At 35.2% G+C, this 14078-nt stretch overlaps 1 non-coding gene across 1 annotated transcript; it reads left to right on the top strand.

Annotated features, from left to right (window-relative positions):
* Positions 1-2720: 2720 nt before the first annotated feature.
* Positions 2721-2931, top strand: LOC120781892. The gene has a single exon (XR_005706171.1). It is a non-coding gene; the product is annotated as a small nucleolar RNA U3 (small nucleolar RNA).
* The last annotated feature ends 11147 nt before the right edge of the window (positions 2932-14078 follow it).

The following is a 14078-nucleotide window of genomic DNA, read 5'->3' as shown; positions in this document are numbered from 1 at the left end:
GTAGTCGCCATATATTAAAAGTCCAATATATAACAATTTGCAATCGTAATAAATGTTGGGTGTTTTAATTTAAATGCCCAACAATTCTTATTTTGTTCGATGTGGCCACAATGGAAAATGTTATAAAAAGCGCTTATTTTGAGACGCTCTCACAATGGAATAAGTTTGTTCATCCCATTATACCTGCCTGCGACTTCGACAAGAACCGACAAGGTGACTCATTTGCGCAAAGTTTTGAACTCAGACCGTCGAATAAGTATTCGTTTAGTTGCCCAAATGTTTAATTTATCAAAAAAGGTCAATTGGGTCCGAGAAGACAATGCAGCAGATTGGAAGTAACACCACGACAACGCCCCGGCTCACATCGCCTTTCTTGTGGACAGCTACCTAACCAAGGCCTGCATCCCAACGCTTCCGTAGCCGCCCTACAGACCAGATGTGCCCCCCCTGGACATTTTTTGTTTCCTTGCCTGAAAAGGCCGATGAAAGGCAAACATTTTGAGACGACAGAGGGGATCCAAGCAGCATGCACCTCGGCTCTTAAGGCTATTCCGGCAATTGAGAGCTCATTGACGAGATCAATGTGCCTGTATATGTTCAAAGGATAATGTATGTTCAAAGGAGATGTTGTAATGTTTTGTGCAATCCTGCTTGTTTTTGTTTGACAATATATTTACGAGAGCGCGAAAACGGATTCAGTAAAACAGATGTTTTCCAAATGCACTATTATATATATGTAAGCAATCAATTTAGTATTGAGTTCTAATATGTCTGAATTTATATGTATGTAATATGTATGCAAAGTTCTTTGTCAATATGTTTTTATGGTATGTATGTATATTGAGAATATATTATGTGTCTAGAAATTAATTTGTACTAAGTAAACATGCATATACATATGTATCTCTGTTTTGTTGGAGGGCTAAGTGTGTTTGGAATACACAACATTAGCATACATATGTAGGCATTCAATTAATACTTATTAAATATATATTAATCTATACATATACATATATTTGTATATATTTATTTAGCGCTAAGCGGTATTGCGGCTTTTAACATGTTTGAATTTTGTTTTATCAAGCCGTTCAAATGTTTACTATTTTTTATATCATATAAAACTGTAATTTAAATCATACGTATTTGCATTTATTAAATTAAAAAGAATATACTACGTCCACTGGGTACTCCGTATGGTATGTTTTTTTTTTGTTCTATTAGTAGGAAGAAACTTCGAAAGCCGGAGTGCGGAACTTTAATCTCACGGAACCACCTAATAAGGTATTACTTCATGGGAGTGACAAGATATTTTACGTCTCCTCCTGCTCTACAGCACGGACGGACTGACCCCTATTCTGCTGTAACTGTCTTAATTTAGTCATAATGGAAGTTGCCGCTTCCCGAAGAGCTTTCCACTTGTCGGAGGACTGACACATAAATACAGTAAAATTTCCACCGTTAAACTACCACCTATTGCAGTTTCTTACTTTTCCTTTATGTTTAAAAACCGAGAACAATGGAAAAACACATGTTCAGAGTCTTCTATGGACTCCGTACACATCGAACAATGCGAACTGACATTTTGAACAGTGGAAATTCAGGTCCCCATGTTATCTAGTTACTCACGTATGGATGTCAGGTATAAGTTTGTGGGTCCATCGTCCTTTGGTTTAGGTTTCCCACCGTTGCTGCCATATAATTATGCTCTTTGTTCTCTCCTCTCTTATTTTGGTTACTGTAATTAACACTGATAGCTCATATAATCTCACGAATTCGTCTCCTTGGATGTCTATGGGCGGCTACTAGCTAGTCTTCGCTGGATATAGTTCGGAAAGCACTTGTTCCTCTTATTGCCTGTACCCATACATATAGTAGAACTGAGGTCATCACTTTTTTGATTAGAAGTCGACGGCTGAAGCGCAGAGGGTGTCTGTCATTGTTTTCGATAAGGCATTGTTAACTTATTTCCTTTATTTGCCAAGTGCTCCTTGAATTTCAGTTTGGAGTCCTATATTACCCCTAAATACTTTAACTGTGGCTGTGAAGTAATTGCACACTCTCCCATAGTGACAGTTATTTTTTCTAGCAGCTCGGCTTCGCATGGGTACTAAACAATCGTTTCGTAATTTTGTACACGTTTTTGCGTGGGGTCATTAAAAATTAATAAAATGAAGGAAATTCGAACATGAAAATATATTTTTTGTATTTTTTTTTTTGCTCAATATGAATCTACGCATCCTTTTCTGCGAAGATGTTCGAGCAACAAGCGAAGCGGTGACAATCGGCGATCGTTTGTTCGTTTCTTTCGGCACAACTCGGCTTTTCGAACAACAACACAATGTTGCCATGCTTATGCTGTTGTTGTTTTTGTAGAACAATGTTTCAATTTTTGGTTGGTGACATATTCAATTAAAAATAAATTCTGTTGGGATTCGAACCTACGTGCTCGTCGCAACTTTTCAAGCGCATTCCACCAACACCACCATTGACACTTGTATTGCGTTGTCCTAATGATAGTTTTGTTATGCATGAAAGAAATATACAATGGATAGCCGAATGTTACCTCTTTCCTTGCTGCTGCTGCGCATATGTATGTTTGTATGCTTGTGCATTATTGAAGTTATGCCCCTTTTTCTTTCGTTTGCCTTTCATTTCTGCGAATTCTCAACTATTTTGCGTATATTTTGGTTGAAATACTCTGCGTTGGCCGTTGAAAAATTAAGGATATACTTTACAGGATCATTTCTGTAGTTAGTCTTCATTTAAATTTTTTGGAAATCGACCCGCGATGACGAAGTATATCGTTTTATCTGAAAATACATGTAAATGAGGTTTATGAACTTCATTTCTAATATTGTGTTGTGGCATATTAGAAATGATGTTTCTTCGAAAATCGCTCGCTTACAACGGATAAAACGACTTCTGAGTGGTGATTTTAATGAATAAATTCCAAGGTTTTACGCAAAAATAATGCGGCCAATAAGTACAGTACGCTTATGTATGCTTGCGCATTATTTTTCTTTCGTTTCTCTTTCATTTTTGCGAATTCTCAACTATTTTATGCGACTTTATTTCTTTCGTCTCTCTTTTCTTTTTGTACGAATTCTTTGAATTTCTGAACGCGCACATGCCTATACATACATACATTCATATGAGCATGTGCAGATACACAAGATAGGATAGAAAGATGTATGCCTTTTAACATCGTATACTATACTAATAAATATTTTTCGTACTAATAGAAATTAAATTTATCACAGCAATATTATGTATATGTATATTAGGTATATTGCTGTGATAAATTTAATTTCTATTAGTAAGAAAAATATTTATTAGTATAGTATTACGACATTGTGACTTTTTATGTGCTTACCACCAACACCACTATTGACACTTTCGTGGCGTTGTCTTAAGTATGGTTTGGTTATGTATGTAAGAAATATACGATGGTTCAAATAATTTTGTTAAAGTATAGAAATATGCTTTTGTAGAACATTTCCTTTGACGTTGGCCCAGTTTTGTGCGCAATACAAATGCAACGCCAATAATGAATACAAGAAATTGACTAAACACCATGATATAAGATATACAAATTATAATATGACAACCCAATTCGAAGAGTACAAAAGAGAGATGGTTACGCTGCATATTCCCTTCCGCAACAAAGAGACAGAACTACTTTCCGAGTCAAAATTCCTTCATTTAGACTTTGCTTTATAAAATGTGCATAATGAATTTAAATTTTCTTTCATACAAAATGATATGCATTTCTGAATATCACTAAGAAGTATAACTTCTTCCGCGCGTAGGGACTCCACGCACCTTTTTTTCTTTCGCACCAAACGACGTTATTTGAAAAAGGTTATTGTACCTACGTATGTTGTTTAAAAAATGTACAGAATGTGTGTGATTATTTGTCAAAAAATTTTTGATTGGCCGAGGCGGTTCCTGCATATTGGAGAGATTGACTTTTTCAGAAGCAGAGCACATACCATTCGGTTTATCGGCACATTTTTTGGCAGAACACTTACAACAGATCCTATTCATGGCTCCGATTTGGACGGAAGGCTGTTGAGCATAATTAATCTGTGGATCGTATCTGAAAGCTAATGCAGAGATAAAAATATGCCCAACTCATCTCTCATTTGAAATGCAATTGCTAAACGTCAAAACCTCCTGAACTCGATCAGCTGTCAAAGTTCAGGAGGTTTTGACGTTTAACAATTGGAAACGTGGGATGGCCAGACTGAAATCTTAACAAAAATATATATAAACGGAGGGATTTGTTGTTTCGCTCTAGACCACTTAATTAAATGTAAAACAACGATAATTAAAGAAACCACGAAATATAAATGTATTTGATGAAATGTTTTGTCATGTGATGCGTCAACTTTAATGCCCTTCTTAAGTACTGAATGCTCAAAAGTCAGTTATTTTAATATAGCATAGAAATATTTGTAAAGTTTCTCCATATATTAAATGACCACTATAAAGTAAATTTCAATCGTAATAAATAAGGGGTCTTTCAATTTAAATGACCAAAAGTTATTATTTTGTCCGATCTGACTATAATGTAAAATATTCAAAAAACGCTAATTTTGAGGCGCTCTCACACTGGAATAAAGTTAAAACTCGATTACGAGCAAGCCTCTGCGAGCGCTCGATACTCGACTCTCTGGTACGCGATTGCAATGCGTATTTTCATCGCCTTGCAAAACGATTTTCAGTTTCTGATGAAAATAACGGCGTGGTTTTGATAACCTCGCATGGGAACTATTTCTAGAAAGTTGAGATCTAGATCTTTTGGTCATTTTAAAATGAAAAAAGGTAAACGGTACTAAATTTTTTGCTTTAAATCTATTAAAATATAAATTACCTACTATACGACTTTAAAGTATATACGTATGTATATAGTACATTCAGTATAGACAATATATTCTGCTAAAATGTGTTTAATTTCGCACACGACTGCTGCGTAGTGGATCGACGGCGGTGGCATTTATACTCGTAAATATATGTACTTATGTTTTTAATATGAAAAAACACTTTACTTCTTGATACTCACCCCTCTCCAGTACCCCAGTGACACATACCTACATCGCTTATTATTACTCGTATTACGGGGCATCTCGGCAGGCGAAATTTTATTTGAAGACATGCTGGAATAGTACGAAGGTAGGAATAGTAGGTAAGTACATATGTGTGCATCTTGTATTCCTTTTTTATCGTTAATATTTTAATGAGAATTGTTGGCACCAACATTGAAATTAATACCCTTAAATAATAATAATACCCAACGATTACCCTCCTCCCTCCCAACTGACGCGAGGGGCGCAATCCGCGAACGAGCGGAATTAGCCGAGTCATAAAAGGCAAGAGAGTTTTAAGCGTTGCGATCTTAAGCTGCTCAGCTACAGAAACAAAAATTTCAACAGCCAAAATTAAGAATTAGATTAAAGTTTATTATTTTTAAATGTTACTTGTTAAGTGTAGATAAAATAATTTTTTGTCAGGAGATTAACTATATACGTTTTAAACGGTTAGTGTAGTTAATTGTAGATTTCCCTTTACGAAAACCGTGCTGAGAACAAGAAATTAGTGATCCGGAAGGTTATGTTGTCTGTTATAATTGCTTCAAAAAGCATAGGTATTCGTATTGCTGGCAACTTTACTATTCCCCTATAGTTTTCAATAGATGACCTAAATCTACTCATATGGATGGAAATAAGACTTGCATAAGAGATGAATTAAATAGTTTTGTTAGGGGTTGGTATATATGTATATTTGGCACATTTCTTAAGAAAGCTTGAGGGAATCATATCTGGGCCATAATTATATGATTGCTATAACATATTTAACTGATATAAGACGTCTGCTTCGGAAATGGCAGGTGCATTAATGACAGAAATCGGACATAACTTATGCTGATGCGGAACATTTTTTGAAGATTTTGGAAAGTAATTGGACCTTTGCGCGTTAGCCACGGCGAATACCGCATTCGATGGAATGATGAGCTGTACGAGATATACGACGACATCGACATAGTTCAGCGAATTAAAAGACAGCGGCTACGCTGGCTAGGTCATGTTGTCCGGATGGACGAAAACACTCCGGCTCTGAAAGTATTCGACGCAGTACCCGCCGGGGGAAGCAGAGGAAGAGGAAGACCTCCACTCCGTTGGAAGGACCAAGTGGAGAAGGACCTGGCTTCGCTTGGAATATCCAATTGGCGCCACGTAGCGAAAAGAAGAAACGACTGGCGCGCTGTTGTTAACGCGCTGTTGTTAACTCGGCTATAATCGCGTAAGCGGTGTCTACGCCAATTAAGAAGAAGCTGAAGAAGAATTGGACCTAAAGAATTCAGCGAACAGATTAGAAATGCTGTGATTGTCACTAGACTTACTAGACTTATATTTCATAGCGGACCATAAAACAATTTTGGATTACGTATAATATTATTTTTTACTTTGTTTATATATTTATTATAACATATTTTGTTAAGTTCAGCAAATTATTGACACCATTTAGAATATTTTGAATAGACAGCAACTAATCCAGTTTTTATACTCTCGCAACAAAGTTGCTAAGGAGAGTATTATAGTTTTGTTCACATAACGGTTGTTTGTAAGTCCTAAAACTAAAAGAGTCAGATATAGGGTTATAGATATATACCAAAGTGATCAAGGCGACGAGTAGAGTTGAAATCCGGATGTCTGTCTGTCCGTCCGTCCGTCTGTCCGTCCGTGCAAGCTGTAACTTGAGTAAAAATTGAGATATCATGATGAGACTTGGTACACGTATTTCTTGGCTCCATAAGAAGGTTAAGTTCGAAGATGGGCCATAAATAAAGAATTAAAGTGAAATTTGGCACAAAGGATCGCATTAGGAAGGGGCATATTTGGACGTAAATTTTTTGGAAGTGTTTTGTACATATCTCGGAATATATTTGTACGTAATTTTATTGGAAAAATGGGCGTGGGCCCGCCCCCTACTAAGTTTTTTGTATATATCTCGGAAACTACTATAGCTATATCAACCAAACTCTATAGAGTCGTTTCTTTCTGGCATTTCCATATACAGTTCAAAAATGGAAGAAATCGGATAATAACCACGCCCACCTCCCATACAAAGGTTATGTTGAAAATCACTAAAAGTGCGTTAACCGACTAACAAAAAACGTCAGAAACACTAAATTTTACGGAAGAAATGGGAGAACGAAGCTGCGCCCAGGCTTTTTTTTATATTTGACCTGGTCTACGAAAAGGGAGCTAACGTGCGAAAACTAGTTTTCTGGGAAACAGCTGTTAAAAATAATCGTAGTTTCTCGTTATCTCATTAATTGTTCTCCTTTTTTTTGACACCTAAGCCCCCTTTCCGTAGACCAGGTCACATATAATATTTTCTTAACACTCTGATGACATGTACGAAATAAGGGTAAAATCGGTTCACAACCACGCCTTCTTCCAATATAACGCTATTTTGAATTCCATCTGATGCCTTCTCTGTATAATATATACATTAGGAACCAATGATGATAGCGGAATAAAACTTTACACAAATACGGTATTTAAAAAATATGTAAATGACGGATAATGAAATCCCGATTATCACTTAATCGTGCGAGAGTATAAAATGTTCGATGACACCCGAACTTAGCCCTTCCTTACTTGTTTTTTCTAAGTTTAAAAGCACGAGATGTTTTCTTTTTTTTTTTTATTTGCATAATTCTTTCGAAAATCATAAATTAGAACTAATTTTTTGAGTAACAACACACTTCGAAACATATCTTTCGAATGGAATGTCCAAATTGAATAATTCAAACGATTATATAATGGTATTGAAATACAATTAGATATGAAGTCATTTGAAGATTTTATAGCTATGGCATTTATATATATTCATTAAAATGATAAAAACACTTATGGTTTGCAAATGTGTGGAACGTTATTTTGTTCTATAATGAATAGCACGAGCTAAACTGAGAATGCAAATTATCCCTACTCAGCGTTGTGCGCTGGGTTTGTGGCCCGCCACCTAAAAAACCCCGAAAATGAAAACTAAACAGCACCCTCGGAAGCAATCACTACATACCTGTAAAATTTCCACCCTCAGAACGTCTGCAAACAAAACACAGCAATATATAAAGTATTAACACAAGCTGATAAAGAAATAACTCTTAATATAGTAAGTAAGTTTAACGTGTAGGATACGTTCCATCAAAATAGAGCGCAATGCAAAGCAGCAATGAACGAGGCTATCTTAACATGTAAATAATGGGGTTATGATAAAGAGGGCTAATTTAATAAATATATATGTACATCGAATTGGCGTATTATCTTTACGGATGGATCTAAGACATCAGACCACACCTCGTTGGCCGTTGTGTACAATATTCACCGCCGAAGCTTTAGCTATTGAACTTGCTGTTGAGCATGCTAAAAAAAATAGAGGAAAATATTTGATTTGCTGTGACAGTAAATCATGCAATGCGGCAATTCAATCACCTGCAAATTTCCACAAGATAATTTCATCAATCAGAAACTCCCTCATTGCGGCTGGAAGTAATATCAAGCTTTTGTGGATCCCAGGCCATGTGGGAATCTCAGGAAACGAACGAGCTGATACTGTCGCGAAAGAAGTTAGCAGATCCCCTACCCTAATGTTCGACTTTTTAAGCAAGGGCGATTTGTACAGGCATATTAAGATAAGAAGAAAAAATCTGGAATTCTCGGACTGGGTGTCGCAAAACCATCACTACATTGGAATAAACCCAAGGAGAATCACTCCAACTTACCCTGCAAACACGGCAAGCAACATCCTGAAGCCGTACATACGCCTAAGGCTTGGCCACACTATATTTAGCCACCCTCATCTTCTGACAAGGAGCGACCCACCTTGCTGCCCGCTATGCAATGGCCCAAATACAGTTAAGCACCTAATTTCGCAATGTCCGAACACAAGGCAGACTGAGTGCTCTGGTAACAATTCCACAATGGAGGCACTATCTACACCCAGTCATGACAACACTGTGTATATTTACCATTTCCCTAAAGATAATAACGTCCTTAACCTAATTTAGCGTAGTTTAAGATATCATAGTTAAAATATCATATATAGTTACTAGTACTACGAACTTAAGCAACAAAACTTAGTATTAAAACGATGACTGAAAGCCTTGCAGCTAGTGTCATTTTAAAGTTTATGCTGTAATTTATTGCTGGGTAAACTGTTATAAATAAATAAATAAATAAACTAAATATATATGTATGTATACATATATAAAACAAGAACTAAACCAAACAAGCATTTCTCACATAAATCAAAAAACGAATATATTTATAAAAAAACAAAAATAAAACTTTAAATCAGTCAGATCATTCCGTCTCCTTTGTGTTTCCAATTTTCTGTTCTTTTGTCAATAATGTAGTTCGTTTTCCTTTTGCGTTTTGTTGTTAATAAGTAAATAAAGCATGTAAGTTAACGACAGCCTCCGCATAGCAACCTTACTATAACTGTAAATAAAATTGAATCTTTGCATTTTGCAATTACACTGTCTCATTAATTAAAAATCTTTATTAAGGTTTTTGATTATTTAAGAATTCGATATGCTTTTTCCGTTCTGAATCCAATAATCCATTCTTGTCAAAACAATATCGCTCGCCCTCACAAGAAGGCATAACAATAACAATTGAAAAGAAAACAGAACGCTTACAGTTCTGCAGGAATATGCTGTAACAGCTACTATTGTAATTAACTCTTTGTTCTGGATTCAATCAAGCTGATGCTAACACTGCAGCTTTAGATTTAACTTTAAGTAAATAAGACCAAAATGTATAAATATAAGTTTTTCGAAAATAAAGATTTGATTTGTATCTTGCAATCCACTGGAACCACACGTGTTCGTATTTCATCCGCGTGTTCGCGGATATATATTAAAATATATGTATGTTTTTTTCAAAATTCCCTCGTCGCGGGAATTAATTGGCGCCCAACGTGGAGCACAAAGTCAAAAGTGCCTACTAAAGTGAAGAAAAGTAAAAAGTAAAGTAAAAATTATATAAAAAATTCTCTTATAAAGAAATAGTTTAACACGAAGTAAAAAGAGCCTACTAAGGTGAAGAAAAGTAAAAAGTAAAGTAAAAATTATATAAAAAATTCTCTTATAAAGAAATAGTGTAACACGAAGTAAAAAGTGCTTACTAAAGTGAAGAATAAAGAAATAATTAAAAATAAAAAAATAAAGAAATAATTAAAAAAAACTTCTATAAGGATGTAGCTTAATGAGAAGTATTAGTACCTAAGTGAAAAAAAAATAATTGCAACAATTTTTTTTTTGAAAAGAAATAGTATTAGTGATTAATAAAGTGAAAAATAAAAAAAACTTAATTACACAAATTTTTGAAAAACTATTTGTGCCTACCAAAAATTTAGAAGGAAAGTGACTAAAATGTGTAAGGATAACTTTCACTAAAAAAATAACAAAAATAACTACAAGAGTGTTAATAACCAAGAAAAAACTGAAATAAACTGAACAAGCAACGAAGTGACAATCACAGGATAATAAAAACAAGAAATTTAAAAAAAAACATTTTTTTTTTAATAATTTATAAGAAAAGTAACAGTGACCGAAAAAGTGTAAGTGAAAAACTTTAACTAAAAAATAACAAAAACAAGTAAGGAAGGGCTTAGTTCGGGTGTCACCGAACATTTTATACTCTCGCATGATAAAGTGATAATCGAGATTTCATTATCCGTCATTTACCTATTTTTCAAATATCGTATTTGTGTAAAGTTTTATACCGCTATCTTCATTATTCCTAATGTATATATTATACAGAGAAGGCATCAGATGGAATTTAAAATAGCGTTATATTGGAAGAAGGCGTGGTTGTGAACCGAGGTGTTAAGAAAATATTATATACCGAATTTCATTGAAGTCGGCAGAGTAGTTCCTGAAATATGGTTTTTGGTCCATAAGTGGGCGACGCCACGCCCATATTCAATTTCTTAAAAAAACCTGTGTGCAGCTTCCTTCTGCCATTTCTTCTGTAAAATTTTGTGTTTCTGACGTTTTTTGTTAGTCGGTTAACGCACTTTTAGTGATTTTCAACATAACCTTTGTATGGGAGGTGGGCGTGGTTATTATTCGATTTCTTCCATTTTTGAAACGACTCTATAGAGTTTGGTTGATATAGCTATAGTAGTTTCCGAGATATGTACAAAAAACTTAGTAGGGGGCGGGGCCACGCCCATTTTTCCAAAAAAATTACGTACAAATATGCCACTCCCTAATGCGATCCTTTGTGCCAAATTTCACTTTAATGTCTTTATTTATGGCTTAGCTATGACACTTTATAGGTTTTCGGTTTTCGCCATTTTGTGGGCGTGGCAGGGGGACGATTTTGCCCATCTTCGAACTTAACCTTCTTATGGAGCCAAGAAATACGTGTGCCAAGTTTTATCATGATATCTCAATTTTTACTCAAGTTACAGCTTGCACAGACAGACATCCGGATTTCAACTCTACTCGTCACCCTGATCACTTTGGTATATATAACCCTATATCTGACTCTTTTAGTTTTAGGACTTACAAACAACCGTTGTGTGAACAAAACTATAATACTCTCCATAGCAATTTTGTTGCGAGAGTATAAAAAAAATAAAAAATATAACTAATGGTTTTCACAACCAATAAATTACATAATCAAAAGCTGCGAAATTAATCCAACCAAAAAAATTTTTTTTAATAAAACAATAATACTACATATTATAAAACAAAGTCACTTTTTCTGTCCTTATGTCCCCTTAAATGTTTGAATCTTGAAAACTAAGGAACTGATTTTGATGCGGTTTTTTTTAATAGATAGATTGCTTGAAGAGGAAGGTTTATGTCATTATAATGTGAAGAAATATATAAAGGGGGCGTGGCACTCGGACAAAATGTGGTAAAAAACCATAAATTTTTTGTTTACACAGCCATACATCATAAAAGAATCCACCGATTAAAATGAAACTTACTTGAAGTTAAACTTTGAAATATTTACTTTCGTTCTGCATCAAAAAAAAATAGTTGATTCATTTCTTATTTAACCAAAATTGTTTAAACAAGAGCAGGACTTTTTCCAAAAAAAACTGTTTGTGTGTTTGTTCGCTGTCAACCGAATGAAACATTAGAAGTTATGTGGGAAAGCTAATGTGCTGAACTCATTTCAAATTTTATTCAAATTGCATTAATAATATTTGTCACATTAGTGAACAGCTGATTCGAATATTGGTTTTGTGTATGTTCGAAAAGACGAAAATCCAATCAAATTCTGTGACACCATTTAAAATCAAATTGGTTTTCAATTCTAACAGCTAGGCAATTCTGTCTTGGATTTCACAACACAAATAATTACATATATGTAGATACATTAAATTTTTTCAGCGAAATAAACCGCTCTGTTCACGTTCAATAATTAAAATACAGTTTTTGAATAGTTTTTATTGATTCGGAGCGCGTTAAATTTGCTAACGATTCCAACGACTACACCCACAATAACATTTTTTGTCATTTACTTTTTGCGACAACTAATAGCTTATTTTCGAAGTGATTTTAATCAATACAGCGTTTATTCTTATCCAATTAAATACATTAAATACATTGTTGATTTAATATGAATATTTTTGAAGATATTACATATCAGTAATTTTATTATGTTTCTAACTGTTTCTAAATGGTAAGTGTTTACATATTTTTTACTGCGGCACATATTAATAATATGGCAATTTGTGCATAGTTAATCATACATATAGAACTGAGAAAATTTTGTACTGAAATTATAAAGTCATGTCTGGAAGACGTCGTCGTTCGGACATAGGTCGAAGTACAGTGAACGCCAGAAGACTACGTTCAGCAAGAGATGAAGAATCGTCAACGGAACGGGAGGCTCGCCTTAGTCAGGCTCGGGATACATATAGAGCTGAGATAGAGAGAGAATCTTCAGTAGAGCGTGAGGTTCGCCACAGCTGGGATCGAGATAGGCATACGGTTCAGAGAGCCAGAGAATCGTCAGTAGAGCGTGAGACCCGATTCAGTCAACTTCGGGATAGATATAGAGCTGAGAGAGAGAGAGAATCTTCAGTAGAGCGTGAGGCTCGCCGCACCCGAGATAGGGAGAGACATCGAATACAGAGAGCCAGAGAATCATCAGCACGAGTTACTAATTCATGTGTAAGTAAAGAAAATTCTGCCCTGAACTACGATCCTTTGATTTCTTACAAGGACGATCGTATAGTATCAATAGGTACTATGTCAGTAGTGTGTGAACATTGCTTGGCATTGAAATTCAAAGACGAATCGAAAGGCATGTGTTGCTTACAAGGAAAAGTCAAATTAGAAGAAATTCTCCCACCACCTGAACCACTTCACTCTCTTCTTACGGGTGATCATCAGAAATCTAAACAATTCATGGGCAATATACGCCGTTATAATAATGCACTTCAAATGGCCTCTTTTAAGAGTACGCAAGTAGTTGAGCGTGGGTTCATGCCTACATTTAAAATTCAAGGGCAAGTGTATCACTTAGCTGGGAGCTTGCTACCACTTCGACCCGATGATCACAAATTTCTGCAAATATATTTTATTGCAGATCCAGATACACAAGCATGTTCGCGGTGTTCAAGTGTTGCACAGCCAATTGATAGATATTTGATTAGATCTCTCCAAGATATGTTACATTCTCATAATTGCTACATACAGTCTTTCAAAACTGCGATTGAGAGTGTTCCAGCAGATACTCCTGACTTTAGTGTCGTAATCCATGCAAATAAATTTCCTGTTGGAGAACACAGAGGACGATACAATGCGCCTTCCACGAGCGAAGTAGCAGTGGTGATAGCCGGACAGCAATTTGACAAAAGAGATATTGTATTGCATAGTCGTGATGATAATTTGAAAAAAATTTCAGAGTTACACAGATCTTATGACAGCTTACAATATCCTTTGATGCTATGTCGTGGAGAAAATGGTTATGCCATTAATATTTCTCAAGTTGACCCAATCGGTGGTACACCTCTACGTAAAAGAGTGCCATGTA

This window comes from Bactrocera tryoni, unplaced genomic scaffold (assembly GCF_016617805.1).
Source record: "Bactrocera tryoni isolate S06 unplaced genomic scaffold, CSIRO_BtryS06_freeze2 scaffold_7, whole genome shotgun sequence".
NCBI classification, from domain to species: domain Eukaryota; kingdom Metazoa; phylum Arthropoda; class Insecta; order Diptera; family Tephritidae; genus Bactrocera; species Bactrocera tryoni.
This window is presented reverse-complemented; position numbering and strand designations above follow the sequence as displayed.